Below are 20,393 nucleotides of genomic sequence, written 5' to 3'. Positions count from 1 at the left end.
TAGGAGGCCATGTGAGGACAGAGGCAGAGCTGGAGGGACACAGCCACAAACCAAGTGTCACCTGGACCCCCAGGAGCTGGAGGGGCAGGAAGGACCCTCCCCCAGAGCCTCCGGAGGGAGCGTGGCCTTGTGACCCCTGGGTTTCAGATTCTGGCCTCCAGACTGTGAGAGAGTAAATCCTACTGTTTTGACCCACACGGCATGTGCAGCAGCCCAGGACACTGTACCTGCCCATACGACCTGTGTGTCGTCTCCTCGGCTGTAAGGGGAGCTGTCACACCTTCACGGGGACCCAGGGGCTGCCCGGCAGCCTTTCCCTTTTGACTTGGGCACATTCATCACTTCTTCTCCGTTTGGAAAACTGCCTTGAGTGGAATTTTCCTGAGGAAATGAGGAAACGTGAACAAAACACGGCTTCGTTCCCTCCCCATCCTGTTGCTACTTGTGCCGCCTGACTGTGCAGGGCTGGCTCTCGGCCCTCCACCCAGGGCCCCTCCTTCCTGGGTGCACAGCTGGGGGCGTCTCTGGGCTCCCCCTGCAATGCGGTGGCCGCGAGCGAGGCGGGAGCCGGAGAGCAGGTGCAAATGGGCCTCCGCTCTGGGCCCTTGGCTCCGTCCCTATCACTCGGCTTCACCACAGTGTGTCCCAGAGCCGGTGTTGACCTGAACTCTGACCCACCCCCCTCCCCCAAGGTTACTTTTGAAGAGAATTCCAGACATCATACCCTTTCATCTATGAAAATTAAAATAATTTAAAAAAACATAACCTCACTATCATCCCCCCCAAAAAATAACACCAATACCTAATATTAAAATCAAGCCGCGGTTCTCATTCTGCTGGCTGCCTCATTCTTAATTAGTTTATTTATTTAAATCAGGACTGAAATAATATCTTACGTTGTAATTGGCTGATATGTCCCTGGTGTCTTAAGCTGCAGGTTCCCTCGCTGCCTTTTTTTTTTTTAATTTTTAATTTTTATTGGAGTATAGTTGATTTATAATGTCGTGTTAGTCCTCGCTGCATTTTTTCCCTTGCAGTTTGTCTGTTGAGAAAACCAAGTTGTTTGTCCTGTAGAATTTCCCACAGTCTGGGCTTTGCTGAGTGCCTCTGGGGGTGGGCTTAATAGGTCCCTCCGTCCCGAGGATTTCTGAAACTGTCCCGAGGATTTCTGAAACCGGTAGTTAGACCGAGGGGTGTGATCTGGTTCTGCTTGCTTGTTTGTGTAAGAATGTTTGCTGGGTGCTCTGAGCAGCTCTGAAGATAGCAGGACATAAAGGCCGTCCTGCCTCTGGGTGAGTTGTGGCCACTGGTCAGTTGTGGCCATTGGCGGGTCATGTTTCAGGAACACCTGGTTTTGGCTCTACATGAACAAGAAATAAGCATGGGTTGCGTCTGAGCTGTTACCCATCGTTGGGCCTGTTTGTTACAGCACTTAGCCCAGCCTGACTGATACACTGACTGCTGAGCTGATGCCTCTCCTGCTGTAGCATGTGTGTGTGGGAGGGTGGTTCCATCCCTGCCCAGGCAGCTGGCTGGACCCCAGAGCCCCAGGCAGTGAGGGCCCCTCCCCGTGTGGCTCATCTCCAGGCAAGCCTGGTGCTGGTCCCTCTGCAGCCCTGCAGCCCTGCACGTGGGCGAAGTGGTGATTGCCTGGCTTCCGCCTGCCCAGAGAGGCAGCTGCTGGGAGGAGGGAGGTGGGGCTCTGCGCCCCCAGACTCTGAGACAAGACTCCCCTCCCGCTCCGGCGTGGGGGAGCCTTCCCTCACTCTTCCCTCAGCCACTTGTGATGTTACGATACACTTTCTTCCTCTTTTTACTCAATTAATGAGTCAGATCGAAACACTGCCTCTAAGCCCCACCGCCCACGGGGGCCACTGCCCAGGGTCTTTTTTCCCGTTCACACAATGCACGTGCGTGCATAGAGGAGGCATGTCACGTCGCTTCTGTAATTCCAGAGTCACTCTTTATTCACAGACCCTTTTTGAACATTTCTGTGTGATACACACACCAGCTAGAGGTACTCCTTCCCCGGAACAAGCTGCCTTCTAGGGTGTTCTTGATGTAGGCTTTAAAATCGCGTGTGGATAGTATCCTATCTCTGCAAAGAAAAAAAGACTAAGTATACATTCATGAATGTATACTGAAAGTATACATTTACATGCTTGGCTCTTGGCCGTGTGGCTTGATGCCTGTAACTTTGACAAGCCCCTTACCGCCCCTGGGACTCCCCTGAGGTGGGGGTGGGGCGGAGACCTGCCGGCTGACGGCCCAAAGCAGGTGATGCGGAGCAGGGGCGGGGTCCCTGCAGCAGGGGTCACGGGCCCTGCTGTCCTCCCCTATCCTCCTGGCACAGGTAGGGACCCAGGAAGCCCATAGGGAGGGCTCGAGTCTGCAGCCACAAGCCCCCTTGAGTTGGCCACCCGTCCCCTCCCGGGACCTCGAGGCTGTGACGCTGGCACCAGCTCCCCAGTGAGGCTTTGATGTGAGGTCTGGGGGGCCTGCGCTTCTCGAAGCGCATCGTGGGGAGCAGAGGGGTCTGGCAGTTGGGTCCAAGCCCCTGCGGTATCCTCTGTAACCTCAGGCTTGGTTGTCAGGCGGGCCCCCCGATACCCACAGAGGTCCCGCTCGACCAGCCAGGAGGCTGGTCTTGTGGGACCAAGTGTGGTGGCCAGTGTCGCCTGCGTGGAGACTGACCCAGCGCCGTGGAAGGTCTCCACCAGTGCAGGGAGGGGATATCGGGACGGGGGCGCAGGACCCCTGCTCCACCACGCCTGCCTCCGGGACCGGGCACAGCAGCCTGTCCCTAGTGCCTCGTGTTGGGTCATCTCTGCAGTGGGCAGAGGGGCACGTCAGCAGCTGTAGGCTCAGCAGCCTGTTCTCTCTGACCCAGTGCTTCCAAGCCTCGGGATAAAGTCCAGATCCCCAGCTGGATGACAGCCCTCCTTGTATGCTGGCCCTGTGACCCACCACCCCGGCTGCAGTCCTGCGCTGCCGCCCCACCACCCTCTGGGCAGCCTTCCTCTTTGCACATGCTGTTCCTTCTGCTTGGAATGCCTTAGCTCCACCCAGCCACCTCCTATGCATCCCTCAAGACCCAGTTCAGACGCACCTTTCTGAACTCATCCCCAACTCTGAGAGGGGGTCAGCTGCCCCCTTTCTGTGATCCCCAAACACTTTCTCTTCCCCTCTGTGTTGGCATCTGTCTGGTGGTGCAGGAGTTTTTAATCTATTTGTTGGAATTGTGAGTTCCCTGAAGTTATGACCATTTCCTTCTCAGTACCCAGTAGGTACAGGAGCGAGGAGGGGAAGGAGGGGATCTCTCTAATAAAGAGGAACGCATCTGAGTAATACATGTTGGGGGCTGTAGGGTCGGACCAGCCGTGGTAGTCTGACCTCATGTGAGCCTTCACTCTGAGCTTGTTTTCCCATCTGTACGTCAGGCATGATGATAGACCCACTCCTGGGGCAGCTGGGATGGACCGGGAGGATGCCTGTGGAATGCTCAGCACATCCTTGCCCCCAGGAAGCCCTCAGGGATTGCATTTCCACCTTGGGATCCTCGGGGCAGTGGGAACTCACAACAAGCTCGCTGAACACTAACTCAGGAGTCAGAGGAATTCTCCTGCCAGGCTCTGGTCCTCTCACCGCCCACAGACACTGTTCCTCGGGTCCTGGTCACTGCCCCGCCCTCTCGTTGTGGAAGGGTGACCACACACGTGGACTGGTCACCTGGGACATTCCAGCAAGGATTTCAGATAAATCCCTGCCCTGGTTTGGCTCCAGGAGAACCCTGTCGCTGCAGGCGAGCTGGTCTTTGTTGCCGAGCACCCAAAGGGCGTGGCGAGTGGGTTCCTGTCGCCCACCTTGGACAAAGGCTGTGTGCCACCAGTTTGCCTCGGGGGTCAGAGGGGTGGCGCCTTGGGGCTAGGAAGGGCTTGTGGCCTCGTGTCTCCGGCCTCGTTGTGGCCCTGCTCTTTCTCCTTCAAAATCTCACTATTCTGTGCGAGGCAGGAGGTGGGGACCCCCATCACAACATCCCCTGCCCATCACCCCTGCCGGGCGCGTGAGCTTCGACACAAACCCATCACACACAGGTGCAGACCTGGCCTCAGGCCCGCCAGCCACCTTGGCAATGTTGCCTCTCCTTGCTGAGCTAGTTTCTCTGTCTGTAGGACCGGAATCATTTGCTATTTTTGTTTTGATTTTCATTTCCCATTTCTCTTCAACGATCATAACAATTCCCAGGGGTGATAGTCAAAATACTTGTCAACCAATCAGCACAGCGCCAGCCAGCATCCCGACAGCTGCACGGAGAACCAGGCACCAGTCCCTGTCCACGCTGCTGCTCGGCCCGCCTCCGAGGCGGTTCCAGGTTAAATGAGGAGGGAGGCAGGTGCACACAGTACGCTGGCCCAAGCGCACCTGGAATCTCGGCTGCTCTGCTGCCGTCACCGCCCCCCACGCATTCCCTTCTACCACCGCCTGGCCAACCTCTGCAAGTTGACCTGAGTAGGGGCCGCCAAGGTCGGGGTGTCACCCATGACAGTGGAGCCTGGATAGTGGGTCTCTCCAGGGTTGCCAGCAATACCGAGTTAACCTGTCAGGGTGCCCTGACCATGAACTTGCTTCCCCGAGCTGGTCAGCTGAGCGGGACACAGCCGGGTGCCCTGGGGTCTCTATGCCCCGTCCTCACAGGCCCTCAGGGTAGCACGGGAGCCCGTGCGCCTGTTTCACAGCTGAGGAAACCGAGCAGCTTCGGTGCTTTGTGCCTCTCTCCCCACTCCTGGCATCTTTGTCCTCCTCTTTGCCTGGTGTCTTAGCTCAGAATGTGTGACAAAATCTCACAGACCGAGGGTTTACGCAAGACGCAGTTTCTCCCAGTTCTGGAGTCTGCAGAGTGCAAGGTCAGGGTGCCTGCGGGGTTGGCTCTGAGCCTCTCTCCTTGGAGCGGGCGGTACTGTCTCACTGTGTCCTTACGTGGCCCGCCCTCCACGCATGCAGAGAGCTGTCTCTCTTCCCCTCATCATAAGGACACCAGTCCTATTGGATTGGGGCCCCACCCTTATGACCTCATTTATCCTTAGGTACCTCCTATAAGTCCTGTTTCCAAATATAGTCACATTTGGGGGGTAGGGCTTCACATTTAAATTTCAGGGGGTACAAAGTTCCGTCCATGGCACCTGGTGTGTTAGGAAGGAGGCCAGATTGACAAGACCCCAAATAACAGTAATTTAAGGTCTAATACAGGCTGCAACATGGATGAACCCCGAGGACATGGTGCTGAGTGACAGAAGCCAGACACGAAAGGACAAATCCTGTCTGCCTCCATTCACGTGATATACCTAGAAGAGGCGAATTCATAGAGACAGAAAGGAGAGTAGAGGTTCCCAGGGGCCGTGCAGGGGTGTGGGCAGTGACTGCCTGTTACTGGTACAGGGTTTCTGTGTGGGGCGGTGAAAAGGGGTTTGAAATAGATCGTGGTGGCAGTCGCACGACACTGCGGATGACACCACCGCCGCTGAGCTGCACGCTCCAGACGGTTGACGTAGCAGATGTTACGTATGGTTTGCTACAATAAAGAAGCTCACAGCGGCGCAAAGGAGATGCTTATTTCTTGCGTGTAACATCCGTGCTGTCTCCTCCAAGGTGCACGTGGCACTGTGCTCACACCCCATTGGCCAGAATGTAGTCACATGGCCACCCAGCTGCAAGGGAGGCTGGGAAATGTAGTCCTTATTCCAGGTGGCCATGCCCTGCTACAGGGGAGTGGGGCCAGTGGTTACTGGAAGGGCAGCAGCTGTTCCTGCCACACCTGGCCACAGAACGGCCATTCTTGAGGACCTAGGTGAGCCCTGGGGGCCAGGGTCCTGCGGCGTGGCCTGTGCTGCCCTGTCTTGGGGCTGTGGGACCTGGCTTTGTCCACCCCACCTGCCCTAGACCCCTCACTCTTTGGGTGCAGGGTGCTGCCCGTTTGTTGACTGGTGTCTCCGGGGCCAGACGAGAACCTGGCACCTTGGAGGTGCTCAGCAAATACTTTACGAATGAGTGAGAGCAAGTGAAAGTCCGCTCCTGGGGTCATAGCCGTTCAATAGCCGAGCCAGGATTTGAACCCCAAATGCAGCATCCGGGTGGAGACTTCTGTGTTTGCCTTTTGGGAAGAGCATTAGGACAAGGGTTCCATCTCTATGTCTCCGTCTCTCCACCTGTGGACTCTGGCACAGACCCAGGGCATAACGGGCAAGGGAGGACAGTGAGAAGGAAGACTTGCAGCTGACCCCACGTGTGGGCAGTGGTGGCGGGGAGGTGGGGTGTAGGGCTGTGCTCCCGCCGTGGGGAAGTTGAACAAGCAGCCGGCCTTCCTGACTGTCTTCCTTCTCAGGCCCTCTGCGTGGGGCCTGCTGGCGGGGTTTATGTAAGGGAGTCTGAACCCCAGCCTGGTGGGCAGGGGGCGGGGAGGGGTGGCTGGGAGCCGGGCTGGGTGAGGGCCTGGAGCCACAGCGTCTGCCCCTTCAGCCCGGCTCCTGCCTTTCCGGCTCCTGCCTTTCCGACTGAATGCGCCCTTGTTAGCTGTTCCCGGCAGGAGGCCTGACTGCGGAATAATTACGTGAAGGGGCCGAACAAGGGCACGATCACCGGCAGGGTGCCACCGTGTCTGCGACCTCGGTCATCACTGGTGCTGGCCGAGACACCCGGCCAGTCGGGGGGCCCCAGCCCAGGCTGGAGACAGCCCGCCCTGCGTCTGGGGCCTGGCGCTGGTCTGCAGGGCCCCTAGCCCTCCTCTCCCTCCCCCAGGCCCCCTCCTTCCCCTTCCTCCTCCCCCCTCCCCTCCCCTCCCCTCCCCCAACCCCCCTCCTCCCCCTCCCCCAGCCCCTCCTCCCCTTCCCCCAGCCCCTCCTCCCCTTCCCTCAGTCCCTCCTCCTCTCCCTCCCCCAGCCCCTCCTCCTCCGCTTCCCCCAGCCCCTCCTCCTCCCCCTCCCCCAGCCCCTCCTCCTCCCCTTCCCCCAGCCCCTCCTCCTCCCCCTCCCCAGCCCCTCCTCCTCCCCCTCTTCCAGCCCCTCCTCCTCTCCTTCCCCCAGCCCCTCCTCCTCCCCCTTCCCCAGCCCCTCCTCCTCTCCTTCCCCCAGCCCCTCCTCCTCCCCCTCTTCCAGCCCCTCCTCCTCTCCTTCCCCCAGCCCCTCCTCCTCCCCCTCTTCCAGCCCCTCCTCCTCTCCTTCCCCCAGCCCCTCCTCCTCCCCCTCTTCCAGCCCCTCCTCCCTGGGTCCCTCGGGCCCCAAAGGTGGCAGCCCCATCCAGCTCTCCCAGGTCTCTTCTCCTGACACCCCCTTCCCGCCCCCCCCACCCCCCGCCAGCCACACTGGCCCCTGCAGCCAGGCTCTCGGGTTCTGTGCCTCCACCTGCAGGGCCCCTGCCTGCTGTCCTTTACCTGAGCCCCGGCGCCCCTTCTCCAGGGCCTTCGGGACCCTCTCCAGGCCGAATGAGGTGCCCCCTCTCAGGGCCGCCACTGCCCGTCCCTCCTGGTGTGTGAATGGCCTTGGGTGGGCATCAAGTCTTGGGGTCTTCGGTAGGACAGGGTCCCCCATACTTCACACCATAGGGTGTCGGCCAAGCTGACCTGGTGAGAGGTCACGGGTGTGCCGTGGCCCCTGTGGAGGAGAGGGCTTCCCGAGACCCCCAGGGGTGTGTGGGCGCCCAGGCCCCGGTCCTGCGCTCGCTGCTCTGAGACACGGGGCAAGCGCCCGCGCATCTCTGAGCCTCGGTTTCCCCGTCTGTGAAGTGAAGCTGCCACAGGACCCGTCCCGAGGCAGAGGTAGGGGCCGAGGGGGTGGCGCCACGGTGCTGGCCGAGCCCTCAGCTCCCAGGAGGTGGGGGCTGGGTTGTTAGTGTTGCCCGGGAGAACTTTCTAGACCAGCGAGTCCCCTCCTAGGAGGCCTCTCCCTGGAGCCTGACTCGGGGGACTGAGCCTTTCCCCAGAGCAGACCTGGGTGCCTTCTCGGCTGGATGGAGGTCTTCAGGGTCTAAGGGGGCCCCGGGAGTCGCTCCCAGGACTCTGCTCTGCAGGTGGCTGGATGACTGTCCACTCGCCCGTCCCCGGGCTCCCTGCAGAACTGGCCCCTCGGCCCTGCACTCGTCCGCCTGTTTCCCGGCAGCCCTCAGTCTCCCCGGGTCCTGGAGGGGAGGCCACCAGCTCCCAGGAGGGTCTCCACGCCCCCTGCAGACACCTCTTCCTGGATGCGCCCGTGATCACATGTCAGGTCACCTCCTGAGCCTTGCTGTCCTCGCCCACAGGATGGGACGGCGGAACCCCCCCACGGGGCGTCCTGGGCACTCAATGGCGAGTCCTCATAAAGCTGGAGGGAGACGTCTGGTCTGGGGTCGCCCGGCTGGATGTCAGCTTTGGGGGAATCCCACGTCCTCCTGGGACACACCCGATGGATCTCCTGGAACTCACCGTAGTTTATCTGAGCCTAGTTTTCCCATCTGTCGAATGGGATAATAATAGTACCTGCCTTTCAGAGCTTAGAACAGTGCCGGGCACGGAGCGGACTGACAAAAATGCTGTCTCATCCCCCCGCCCCTCATCAGCACAACAGCTCAGAGTGCGATGGGATGGGGACAGTTACATCCGCGTCGCGCTGGCTTCTAGAGAAGATGAGCGTTTCCCCATTTCCCCATGTATGAACGTAGGCTCCTGGCCCCCGAGGCGGCAGAGCCCGGACTTTGCTGCCAGGGGAGCCTCAGATGGTTCATCACGTGTGGAGGTTTCAGATGCCTAAATTCTGGTGGTTTTAGGCCTTGATCTGTCACGTGCTCACCAAGGAGCTGGCAGGACATGTGACTGTCACAAATGTAACGTAAATAACTTTACACCGCAGAACAATCGGTTTCTTCGTAACATCACGTCTTTAATTTTGTGTGTTTAAAACCATCCTGAAACAGGCCGTGGGCTTCCCCTGCCCACCGCTGGCCGAGAGGAGTTGCAGACGGCCACACCCTGTCACTGGGAGGTGCCTGGCCTTGAAGTGCTCCGTCCACCTTCGAGGACCCCGGGGGCCAGTGGGTTTTGTTGGCAGTGGACTCTGCATCCCCGTGAAACACAAACCAGGGGAAGAGTTAGATTTTTGCCCCACTGCCTGATTTTGCCAGGCTCGTGTCTGATTTCTGACACTGTCGGCTAACAGGCCTGGGTTAATTTTACGGCTGTTGGTGGTGGAGTTGGGCACTGGCGTCTTTGGGGGTTCGTTTTAGGGCTGAGCTCCTGTGGGGTGGGTACAGCAGGAGACTCGGGGGCCTCAGACCCTCCTTTGCTGACCCCCCAGCGGCCTCTCTGTGGTCCACCTGGGTCTGGCCCAGGGTGCGCCGAGCCCACTGAGGGTTGGGCCATGTACAGCTGTCTCCAGGGTCAAGGTCGACTAGTGGGTGAAGAGTATTTGTACATTCAGCCCTGCCCCCAGCGTTTGCTATGAAAACATGAATTTGCTTAACATGATTGATATATTAGGGAACAGTCTGAACATAAGACAAATCACCTGTTTTCTCACAGTTTCATCCGCTAGAAGCCCTGGTGAATGCGGACATCCCGCTGAACCGAGCCACAAGGGAATGCAAAAGCGTAGACACCCCAAGCCCACTGTGTCGGTGCTCCCGGGTGTGAAGCCCCTGGCCCCGCATCGGGCACACCCACCCCACCCGCGCCCCGTCCAAACTCCGCGTTTGTCACGTGCAGAGGCACTGTGGTGGGTGTGTGTGTGCCCACCGAACGTGGGAAGCGGTGCCGTGCGCACTGCTCCCATCTTTACGTGCTCCCCCAGCCGGGTCTGGCAGAAGCCCCTCCTCCATCCTCACTCTGTGGCCCCGGACGTCTGGGTATAACTGCCTCGGTCTCACCGAGCCTGGCTGTGTCCCAGGGCCTCGTGTGGGTGACTCACCTACCCGGTAACCGTCCCACTTCACAGATGGGAAGACGGTGGGCGGTGCTCGGTGGCTGAAGGCCAGGACTGAGTCTCCTTCACCGTCTGTCCCCAGGTGTCTGGCTCGGTGCCACCACCTGAAGACACGACAAGATTGGACCAGCAGGACCTCCTTCCTGAGGGCCCCGGGTAGGGCTGGAGACAGGTCACTGGAGCCAGTGGTTCAGAGCTGCAGGTGCAGCAGGATGAGACTCTGTCGCCTCTGGGGCCGCCTAGCGGACAGACGACCGTCACTGAATAAGTGACCTCGGCGGAGGCTGGTGGCAGGCGGAGAGGGAACGCCAGACTCAAACCCCCTAAGCGAGGGCCGCCCGCCCTTGCTGTCCTCACGATGCCTTGGTGACAGGGGTGTCATGGGCCGTGCTTCACACATGGGGAAACTGAGGCCCCGGGGGCCCTGTGATTTGTCCAGGGTCCCACCTAGTAGCCAGCATAGCTCTGTGAGGCCCCGGTCACGGCAGGGTCCGCCTTGCCCCCTGCCCGGCTCGGATGTCTGTCCCCAAGCCTCCACTGCTCAGGATTTGAACATCTGATGAGCGGGAACCGTCCCATCTCTGCTCACCTAGGTCCCGCCTGCAAACAGCCAGCGTGCAGTGGTTGTTTCTTGCAAGATAAACCTGGGAGCTGTCGCCCCAAGCTCATGCCTTTGACGTGTGGGCGAGTGAGGAGCCGACAGGAAGTAACGGGCTCACTGCAATTGGCTGCACTAGAACCTTCTTCCCTGGGGAGCGCTCAGGGACGCCAGCCCCGGACCCCGGGCCAGCGCTGCCTGGGACCTCCTGTCTCATCCTGGGGGCTGGTCCCGCAGGCCGGGGCCGGCGGGGGCTTTGGTGTCTCCCACCTGCCCGTCTGTGTGGAGACCCCTTTCCCCCTGCAGGCTGTGGGAATGGTCTCCCGTGAGCCCGTGGCATGGAGCCTTCACCACGCCTTCCCTTGTGGCTCTGAGGCCTGGACCCCGCCCACGGGCTGGTGGCGGCGGGGGCAGGAAGCTGGGGGCGGAGGGGAGGGGCGGGCGAGGCTCACCGGGCGGGACTCGGGGCCCCCCGCAGCTCGCTGACCTCTAAAACTGTCCCCTGCCCGAGTCCAGCTTGCGCACATGTCCCGCCCAGCCCAGCTGGCGCCTGCCCACCACATCCACGTTCCTCCCTTTGATGAGGCCGTTTAGACAAAGCACCTCGTCTGTTCTCCAGAATGTCCCGTCCCCAGTTGGCATGTTGGTCATCATCGGCTCCGTCCTCGGCTTTGAAGTCGGATCTAACGGCTGACCCTGACCCCAGGCAGCCTGTGCAGCACCAGTGTCCCGACACCTGCGTGGAGAACCGGGTCCTAGCCCTTGGTGGTGACAGCTGGGGGTCTAGGACAAGGTACCCCCATCTCAGGGCCTCGGAGATAAAGGGGTGAGACTTTGACCCACAAAGTTCCCCTAGATCAGTGTCAGCACGCTTTTCCTGTAAAGAACAAGACAGTAAGTATCTTGGGCTTTGCCGGCCCTGTGGTCTGTGTCATAGAATCTTCTCTTTTTTGTAAAATCCTTAAAAATGCAAAATCCACTCTCAGCTCCAGGCGTCGGCCACATTTGGCGGTGGGCTGTAGGTGGCAGCCCCCTGCCCTAGGCCAGCCCTCTGACTCTGTCTGTAGGCGTCGTGCTGTACTCCAGCTCGACAGGCACTGGGCCACAAGTGGAGTCTTCGGGCTCCATCCGTCCTGCTTTGGGGGTTTCTTTTCTTCGGCTGTGCATCAGCGAGCAGAGCATGCCGGCCCCCTGTTTCCTCCGACATTGGTTCCTTGTCCTTCCTCCGTCCGCTCCAGGCCCCTCTGCCTTCAGCTGCACTTCCTCCGGGAAGTCCTCCTGATCTCCGTCCCAGCCTCAGCACATTTGCTGCCTGAATGCTTGAGAGCTTGGCCTCAGGTGGAGCTGACCTGGCACTTGGAGCTGGCCTTGCTTCTGCAGTGTTGCCTTCTCCGGTGTGGAGCTGACCTGGACTTGCGGTTCCACCGAGGCCCGTCCCCCATACAGGCACTTGAAGGCGGGTCCCACGCTCACACACTTTTCAGGAACACCCTTTCCGGTTCTTCTCAAATGGTGGGTGAGCACGGCTGAGCCTTCATCCCACTCGGATACACAGAGGAGGCGATAACATCTCCCGTCTGTCGTGCGAGGGTCGGGGGAGCTTGACTCCGTGCAGAGTGCCCCGTCAGGCTGGCCCTGCCCGGTGTCCAGGGAGAGTCGGAGCTGCTGATCGAGGCGGACGCTGCTCGAGACAGGACAGGCCCCGTCCCCTCCCTCCCTGGCGTGATGGATGCTCAGTCTTCTACAGAGGTCCTTCCGTGGCTGGCGCTGAGCCCCCCGTGCCCTCAACAGTACTGACCAAGGAGCTGGACTCCAGTGCCACCTCCTTGCCCTCCTCCGCAAGGAACGCCGGCCGGGACCGGGACCTGTACGCCTCCAGTGGGCTCCGTGCGCTCGCCCAGATCGGGCCTCCAGGGAGCTCCAGACACCTTACAGACATCTCATAATCCTCTCTGAGGTCCCGTGAGGTTAAGCTCGTGCAGCTCTGCCTTCGGAGAACTGAAGGAAATTAGTAAGGAAATCTCTCCCAGCTTCTCCAGCTGTACGCAGGAATGTTGAGACGCTGCTGGCCACTGCCATCTCGTGCCAGATGGGACAAGGGGTATCTGTAGTCGGGGGAGGTCTGCTCTGGGCCCTCCTGGGGGTGCCATCATCTGCAGCGGGGGGTGCGGGAAGCAGGAGGTGCAGGGGTGGAGTCGGCTGAAAGCCCCTGGTCTCCCCTCCACACCTGCGGGAAACCTGGTCAGGTCAGTGGGTAGAGGATTCCTGATCCACAATGCCCCCTGCAGAGTGGGGCTCAGCGCCCAGAGCGGGTGTCTCGTCTCCCCAACACCTGACTCGGGAGGGCCTGAGAAAAGGAGAGACTGGTTACCTTCAGGCTAAAGCTTGCGCCCAGACTGGTGCCGCATCCGAGTGGGAAGGCGGGCACCTGAGCTGGGTGGGCAGGATCTCTTCTCCCCGCTCCCCACCGCCCACCCCACCCCCCCGCCCAGCTGCTTGTCTGTCACCTGAGGCAGGTTGTTGAACCTCCCCTGTGCCTCGGCGTCCTCGTCTGTAAAGTGGGTCATCCTAGCACCGGGCGCTGGGAGGGGGAAGTGCGGGGCGTTGGGCTGCTGGCGCCAGGAGGCAGGATGTGTGAGAGCCACCCGTCCGGGTGGAGGGGAAGCCAAGCTGGGTCAGGCAGAGGGAAAGCAACAACGGTCGTGGCGATAACAGCAGCTCATCCGGGGCACGGCTCCGGCGCCTGGCCCTGCGGAGGGCCTGCCTGTGCTCCCTCTCTGGATGAGGATCTTACGTTTAGGGGCTCTGGGGCTCGGAGAGGCTGGAGCCACGTGCCGGCGTCCCACAGCAAGGGTCCGGCTGCACGTGGAACCCAGCCCCGTGTCCTATGGCCCAAGCGCCCGTGTCCAGGAGGCCATGGGAGTTGTTCCTTTAGCCCATCTCAGCCCTTCCGGGGTGGAGATGGGGAGGCTTTCTGCAGCAGGTCAGGGAGGGAGCGAGGCCCATCCCATCGCCGGCAGCTGGTTCCTAGGAGCCCGAGGCCCTGACCCAGCTCGCCCTCACTCTGAGGGACCAGAAGGAATGACAGGACAGGGTTGTGAGGAGGGGTGTGAACGGGCACGGGTGGGTGACTGCTGCACCCACGCGTACCCAGCTGCGGGGTGGTGGCCTCGGGGGATCTGCCAGGAAGATGGCACCGCCTCTGAGTGGCCTTTGTCTCCGCTCCTCCCGTTACTGAGGCCCTGGTAGAAGTGAGCCCGCGTGGAGCGTCCGCGGGGTGTCGGCAGTGGAGGGCCCTCCCCGCAGGCCTGGGGGCACGGAGCACGGCCCCTGACCAACATCCTGCTGCTCTCCAAGGTCCCCCAGGGCCCGGCCTGGCCTGATTTTGTTTATTCTATCGATCAGCGCCTGTTGCTTCTGCTGTGTGAACAGCCAGGTGCTGGGATCCGCGGGCGGACCCCGGGTGAGGGTCCGTCCCTCACACACGGCGCCGTCCCCCGGCCAGCCTCCCCCCGTATTCCTCCTGTGTCTCATGACCCCTGAGCCGGCCGGGTCACGGCAGTTTGGTGGGAGATGGGGCAGGCCACCTCGAGGTTCCTGGAGAGCCTAGGCGGCCAGCAGCCCTGGGCCCGGTCCAGACATCGTGGACAGACTGGTGCCTTATTAAACTGAATACAACTGAGTTATTTCAAAGTCCAGGTTTCAAGCAGGGCATTAAGTAGGCAAACCAGAGGACAGGGACACACTTCCAACTGGCTTCTAAGTAACATGGACTCGATGGGGAGGGGCCTTTCATGCTGGAGAGCGAGACAGCGCCCACCCCTGCCCCGGCCCCTCCCGACACCCACCCTGTCTGGGCGCGCAGACAACCCCTGAGAAACGCGGTGCTGGGATCGGCCGTCTCCCACTCGCTCAGTGGGTATATAGGCTACTTGCGGGGCGGCAGCTCGCCTGCTATTCCTGGTGTGCGGGGGCTTGGGGTGTGGGGTGAGGGAGGAGGAGGGGGGCGCTCGGTCTAAACATAGACCACAGCCTGGGGGGAGGCGGCAGGAGGGAGGGAGAAATGATGTTGGAAAGTCGACTCTTTAAGAGACTTGCGTTTCTAATGAGCGGGAGCCTGTGGGTTGCCTTGGCAACTGGGGCGTGCCTCTCCCCACGCCCACGCCCACCCCCCTGATCACAGGCCCTTCTCTGTGGGCTTGCCCGGCTCAGACTGTGGCTGGGCTTCTGGCTGGAGGTGGTCAACGCACCAGCCGTGCCCCTGGCAGGGCCCTGCCTGCAGAGGCCTCAGTGTTCTCACCTGCAAAATGGGGTGGGGGATGGCTGTGGCAGCCTCAGAGTTTCCTTATGAACAGTGCTACAGATCAACAAGGAAACCCACTCCCAAAGTGCAAATTAAAACTACAAGGATATATATATATTTTTAAATATTTTCTTCTTAATAAGTTTATTTATTTGTTTATGGCTGCGTTGGGTCTTTGTTGCTGCGCGCGGGCTTTCTCTAGTTGTGGCGAGCGGGGGCTACTCTTCGTTGCGGTGCGCAGGCTTCTCACTGCGGTGGCTTCTCTTGTTGTGGAGCACGGGCTCTAGGCTTGCGGGCTTCAGTAGTTGTGGCTCGTGGGCTCAGTAGTTGTGGCTCGTGGGCTCAGTCGTTGTGGTGCACGGGCTCTAGAGCGCAGGCTCAGTAGTTGTGGTGCACGGGCTTCGTTGCTCTGCGGCATGTGGGATCTTCCCGGACCAGGGCTTGAACCCGTGTTCCCTGCATTGGCAGGCGGATTCCTAACCACTACACCACCAGGGAAGTCCCAAAACTACAAGGATATTTAACGAAAGAGAGAGAAAACTACACGGATATAATACTGTTTCACCTGTCAGCTTGGGAAGGAACAAAAAAAAGGATTCCTGCTGAATTGGAGATGTGGGGAAACGGGCACCCGCAATTCTGGAAACGTGTCCTGTAGATGGATTTGTGTGTGAGATACCAAATGCACAAGGATGTCATTGGACCTTGATTTGTAAAAGCAGAAGATGGAGAACAGCCTACACGTCTGTCAGCAGGGCAGGCTCAATGTATTTTGGCACAAAATCCATTAAAAAGAACAAGAAAGGCCTGTTTGCTGGTGTGGAACAATCTCCAAGGTACAGTGTTAGGTGAAAACAACAACAGAGAAGGCAAGAGGCAGAGCCAAGTGGGGTGAGCTGACGTCTGGGTCCAAACTTTCTAGCGTGTGTGAGTGTGTGAGGGCCGGTGTCGTACACACAGTGCAGGTTCGTGCAGCCATCGGAAACAGTACGGAAAACAGTGGGGAAGTCATAAGCAGAGGTGTTCAGGATATATTAAAGGCAAAAACGAGTCACAGGAAGAAGTATGTACAGTGTGACCCCATTCGTACTTCAGAAATCAGATGAGCATGCCTGTCAGTACAAGCCTCCCCCGCTATCCGAAAGCAGAGCGCTTCTGTGAAACTTCTCCTGAGCCAGAATGGCATAAGGCGAAGAAGCCATGACCTCAGGACACGTCTGGCTGTCGGATGCCCAAAAAAGTCCAGACGCAGCACAGATACTGACATACTTCACAGCTCTGGCGGCCTGACGCTGAGATGCTGAACGTGGGCCCCTGGGAAGGGGCTTGACGGGGCCCCTCTCGCTGCAAAGCAAACACTGAACGCTGTTTTCGATTTTCTCTTCTTCTCATAAGCACGAAAATCTTCTTTCAGTTATGGAAAACAGGGATGAGTGTAGGTCTTTTGTAAAAGCAAAGTGGCGTAAAGTGAACTTTTGAGAAGCAAGGGATTCCCGTATGTAGAAAAAGAGTTGGAAGGGTGTCGACCAGAATTAAGAGTAGCTACTGTGGGGTGTTGAGTAGATGGGGGAGAGGTTGGAAGGGGAATTTACATTCATTCTCCACAGTTTTTATTTAAACCTTTTTTTAAAAAAAATAAACTTATTTATTTATTTTTGGCTGCGTTGGGTCTTCATTACTGCACGCGGGCTTTCTCTAGTTGGGGCGAGCAGGGGCTACTCTTCATTGTGGTGCAGTGGCTTCTTGTTGCGGAGCACGGGCTCTAGGCCTGTGGGCTCAGTAGTTGTGGCATGCGGGCTCAGTAGTTGTGGCTCGTGGGCTCTAGAGCGCAGGCTCAGTAGTTGTGGCGCACGGGCTTAGTTGTTCCATGGCATGTGGGATCTTCCCGGACCGGGGCTCAAACCCGCGTCCCCTGCATTGGAAGGCAGATTCTGAACCACTGGACCACCAGGGAAGTCCCCATCATATCTATTTTTAATGGTCCGTTTAGCAGGGTATATATCTCTCTCCTTCCTTCCTCCCTTCCTCTCTCTTTCTTTATGGCTGCGTAGGGTCTTCGTTGCCGCGCGTGGGCTTTCTCTAGTTGTGGCGAGCTGGGGCTACTCTTCATTGTGGTGCGCGGGCTTCTCATTGCGGTGGCTTCTCTTGTTGGGAGCACGGGCTCTAGGAGCATGGGCTTCGGTAGTTGTGGCACGCGGGCTCAGTAGTTGTGGCTCGCGGGCTCTAGAGCGCAGGCTCAGTAGATGTGGCGCACGGGCTTAGTTGCTCCGTGGCATGTGGGATCTTCCCGGAACAGGGCTCGAACCCGTGTCCCCTGCATCGGCAGGCGGATTCTCAACCACTGCGCCACCAGAGAAGCCCCTAAACCTTCTTTTAAAGAACACACGTGTACACACATGCATGCGTGTATATGTATATTATATATTTTTTGAAAGCCACACTAGCCGGACAGTGGCAGGCTTGAAGCCCACCTCCTCAGGGTCGTCCCCACCGCCGCCCCAGCGCCCCTGCACGCTGCTCGGCCCCCCGCCCTGGGCCTCGGCGCTCGCTGCCTCTTCATCCCGGGACTCTTGGCCGGGCCAGCTCCTCCTCGCCTCTCAGGCCTCGGGGAGGCCCGTGTCCCCTCCGGAGCGTGGCCAGTGCCCACTGCTCCGTGGTCGTGTCCAGACCGGCCTCCTCATCAGGACTTCCGCCCGGTCGGGGCAGGACCTGCCCCTGTGCGCTGAGTCTGTGGTGTCCCCACGTGTCTGGCACATGGTCGCACCAGGTCAGGACGCCAGGAGCAAGTGGACAAGTGAGCCCAACAGACCTGCTCTCCCAGCGGGTGTCGGTGGTGACTGAGCCCTGCTGTGGGAAGGCGTTTCCGTGTCTGGGTTGAGTTTTCTACCCTCGTCTCTGTCGTTTTCTGTTTTGTTCCAGGAGGGTGGTTTTCTAGACTTTTATGTATTTTCATGGCAAAGGGTTTCTTTTAACTTGGAAAAGAACAGCACAGCAAAGGAAGTTCAGAGATGGCCAGGGCACCGCGGAGAGCAGGGAGGGGGCTGCGGTGCTGGCCCTGCCCCCAGGTCACCCGTCCCACCTTTCCCAGCACCCACCCCCGCTGCACCCGATTCAAATGCAGCTGCCTCTCCCCTGCCAGCCCTTGGCCCTTAATTCCTCCTTGAAATACTTCCATCAGAACAGCAACGAAACAGAAAGCAGGCTGGCAGCAGGCTGGCAGTTGCCGGGAGCCGGGGAACAGGGAGGGAGTGACGCTAATGGATATGAGGTGTCTTAAAGGTGATGAAAATGTAAAATGAGAGTCATGCGGCCATCGCCATAACCTAAATATACTAAATACCCCTGAGCTGCACCCTTAAATAGGAGGATGTCATGGGATGTGAATTACACCTCAGTAAAGCTGCTCTTTAAAAAGCCTCATCTACAGAGCAGCCACTAATAAGGAAAACTGGGCTGTGTGCTGTCCACGCCTTATCTCAGGAGTCTCTACCGAGATCCCACAAGGATCCTTGTTACTATAGCTTCTTCACTTGAGGAGACTAAGGCCCAAAGAGGCATGGCCTGCCCCAGACGAAGCAGCCAGTGGGCAGGAGGCTGGATGTCAACACTCACCCCTTCACCCCCATCACACCTTCCTGGGCCATGACGCCGGTCCTGGGAAGCCCGGAATGCTCCTGGGGGTGGGAGGGGGTCAGGACTGCTTCCTGGGAGTGATATTTGGCCTGGGATCAAAGGTCCCAAAGAAATGGAGCATTAATACCCCATAGTAGGTTAGACGGTGGACCCCAAAAGATCTGTCCAGCTGGAACCTCAGACTATGCCCTTATTTGGAGTAAGAGTCTTTGCAGATGTAATTAAAGCTCTTGACATGAGATCATCCTGGATCAGGGTGCCCTAAATGCAGTGATGAGTGTCCTTATAAGAGACAGAAGAGGAAAGACAAAGAGACACAGGGAGAGGCCACAGGAAGACGGCGGCAGAGGCTGGCTGCAGCCCCACAAGGAATGTCAAGGACTGCCAGCCCCGCCGGAGCTGGGAGGCAGGCCCGGCACAGAGTCTCCCCTGGGCCTTTGGGGCGGGGGGGAGGGTTGGACTTCCCACCTCCGGAGCTGGGAGCGAATAAGTTTCTCTTTACGCCCCCAGTTTGCGGTCATTCGTTACGGCAGCCCCAGGACCCTTCTAGAGATCCCGAGGCTGCTCCCTGGGCGGGGTCTCGGTGTCGGGCACAGGTGCCTCCTGGCCTCAGATCCTGCCCCACGCCCCTGGCAGCCGGGGCCTTGCTCATCTCCAGCTGGTGTGCGGGGCACTGGCGCTGCACGTCCCTCTGTGACGGCCTTTTGACCCCCATCTGTTTCTGTGCTTGTGAGTGAGCCTTGCTGGACCCGCCGGTACACTGGACACCATTTCCTTCTTCACTTTGAGTTTTTCTTCCTCTGTCTTTGAAGATGTTTTAGTAGGAAAAGAAAAGGGGGGAGGAGGTGGGGGAGACCTGGCAGGAGGCAGAGAGGCTGGCTGTCCTGGTTTGATCCAGAATGTTCTCCGGCTCTCTGGGCTGCTCCAGTCTTTGATGTTCAAACTGGGTCTGACCAAATGAAATAACCCTTTTCAGGGACTCAGGTGGGGTTCAGGCACTACAGACCCCTTTCCCCCGACCCCGAGTTTCCTGGCTCCGGTAGAAAACCCCATTGAAATAGTTGCAACAAGGGACTTGTTTTGTATTATACTGTTCTTTTTTGACTTTAATCATTTTGGAAGATACTGCCAGTCGCCTGCCTTACTTGTGTGGATCGGCTGAGGCAGTGGACGGGGGCGCGGACAACAGATTTATTTCCTCCCAGCCCTGGAGGCTGGATGGCTGACATCAAGGTGTCGCCAGGTTGGTTTCAGAGACTCTCTCACCGGCACGTACACGGCTCTCTCCTCCCTGTGTCCTCATGTGGTCGCCCCCCTGTGTGTCTGTGTCCTGGTCTGTCTTTTTCCGAGGTCACTGGTCATAGTGGATCAGGGCCCACCCAAGTGACCTCATTTTAACTTGATTACCTCCATAAGGAGACTCTACTTCCAAATAAGGTCATGTTCAGGGGTACCGGGGTTAGAACTCCAACGTGTGTATTTGGGGGAACACAAATTAGCCTGTAACATACATATATTCTCGGTAATGCTTAAAGATCTTCCCAGGATTGAGAAAGAAAGAACCACACTTTTCAGGCAGGAAGAGAGTCCACCTGCCCTTGGGGGCCGAAAGCCCCGCATTCCCTGGGGCGGTGCTGGGTCTGTCCCTTCGTTTCCTTGGGCCTCGGTTCTCTCACCTGTGAATTGGATTACGTGGCGATTTGACCCCCCGCTCCGGTGCTCACCGCAGCCCCCTCCTGTCCTGCGTCACCAACGTCCCCATCGGCCAGTGGGCTCTGGTCGGCGCCTCTCCTAGTGAAAAAGCCTTGATTCCACAGCTGCCCATTTCCTGCCCCATCTCTGCTCTCCTCCACGGCCCGAAGGTGTGGACAGGGAGAGATGACATGGCGGTGGGGGGGGGGGGCGGTGGGGGGTGGGG

General features: G+C 58.9%; 1 protein-coding gene across 1 annotated transcript in view; it reads left to right on the top strand.

Moving 5' to 3' along the window:
• JPH3 (junctophilin 3) overlaps positions 1-20,393 on the top strand; it is an 80,547-nt gene that overhangs the window by 46,349 nt on the left and 13,805 nt on the right. The gene's annotated exons all lie outside the window — the stretch shown is intronic.

The sequence above is a fragment of the Eschrichtius robustus genome, chromosome 19 (assembly GCF_028021215.1).
Source record: "Eschrichtius robustus isolate mEscRob2 chromosome 19, mEscRob2.pri, whole genome shotgun sequence".
NCBI classification, from domain to species: Eukaryota; Metazoa; Chordata; class Mammalia; order Artiodactyla; family Eschrichtiidae; genus Eschrichtius; species Eschrichtius robustus.
This window is presented reverse-complemented; position numbering and strand designations above follow the sequence as displayed.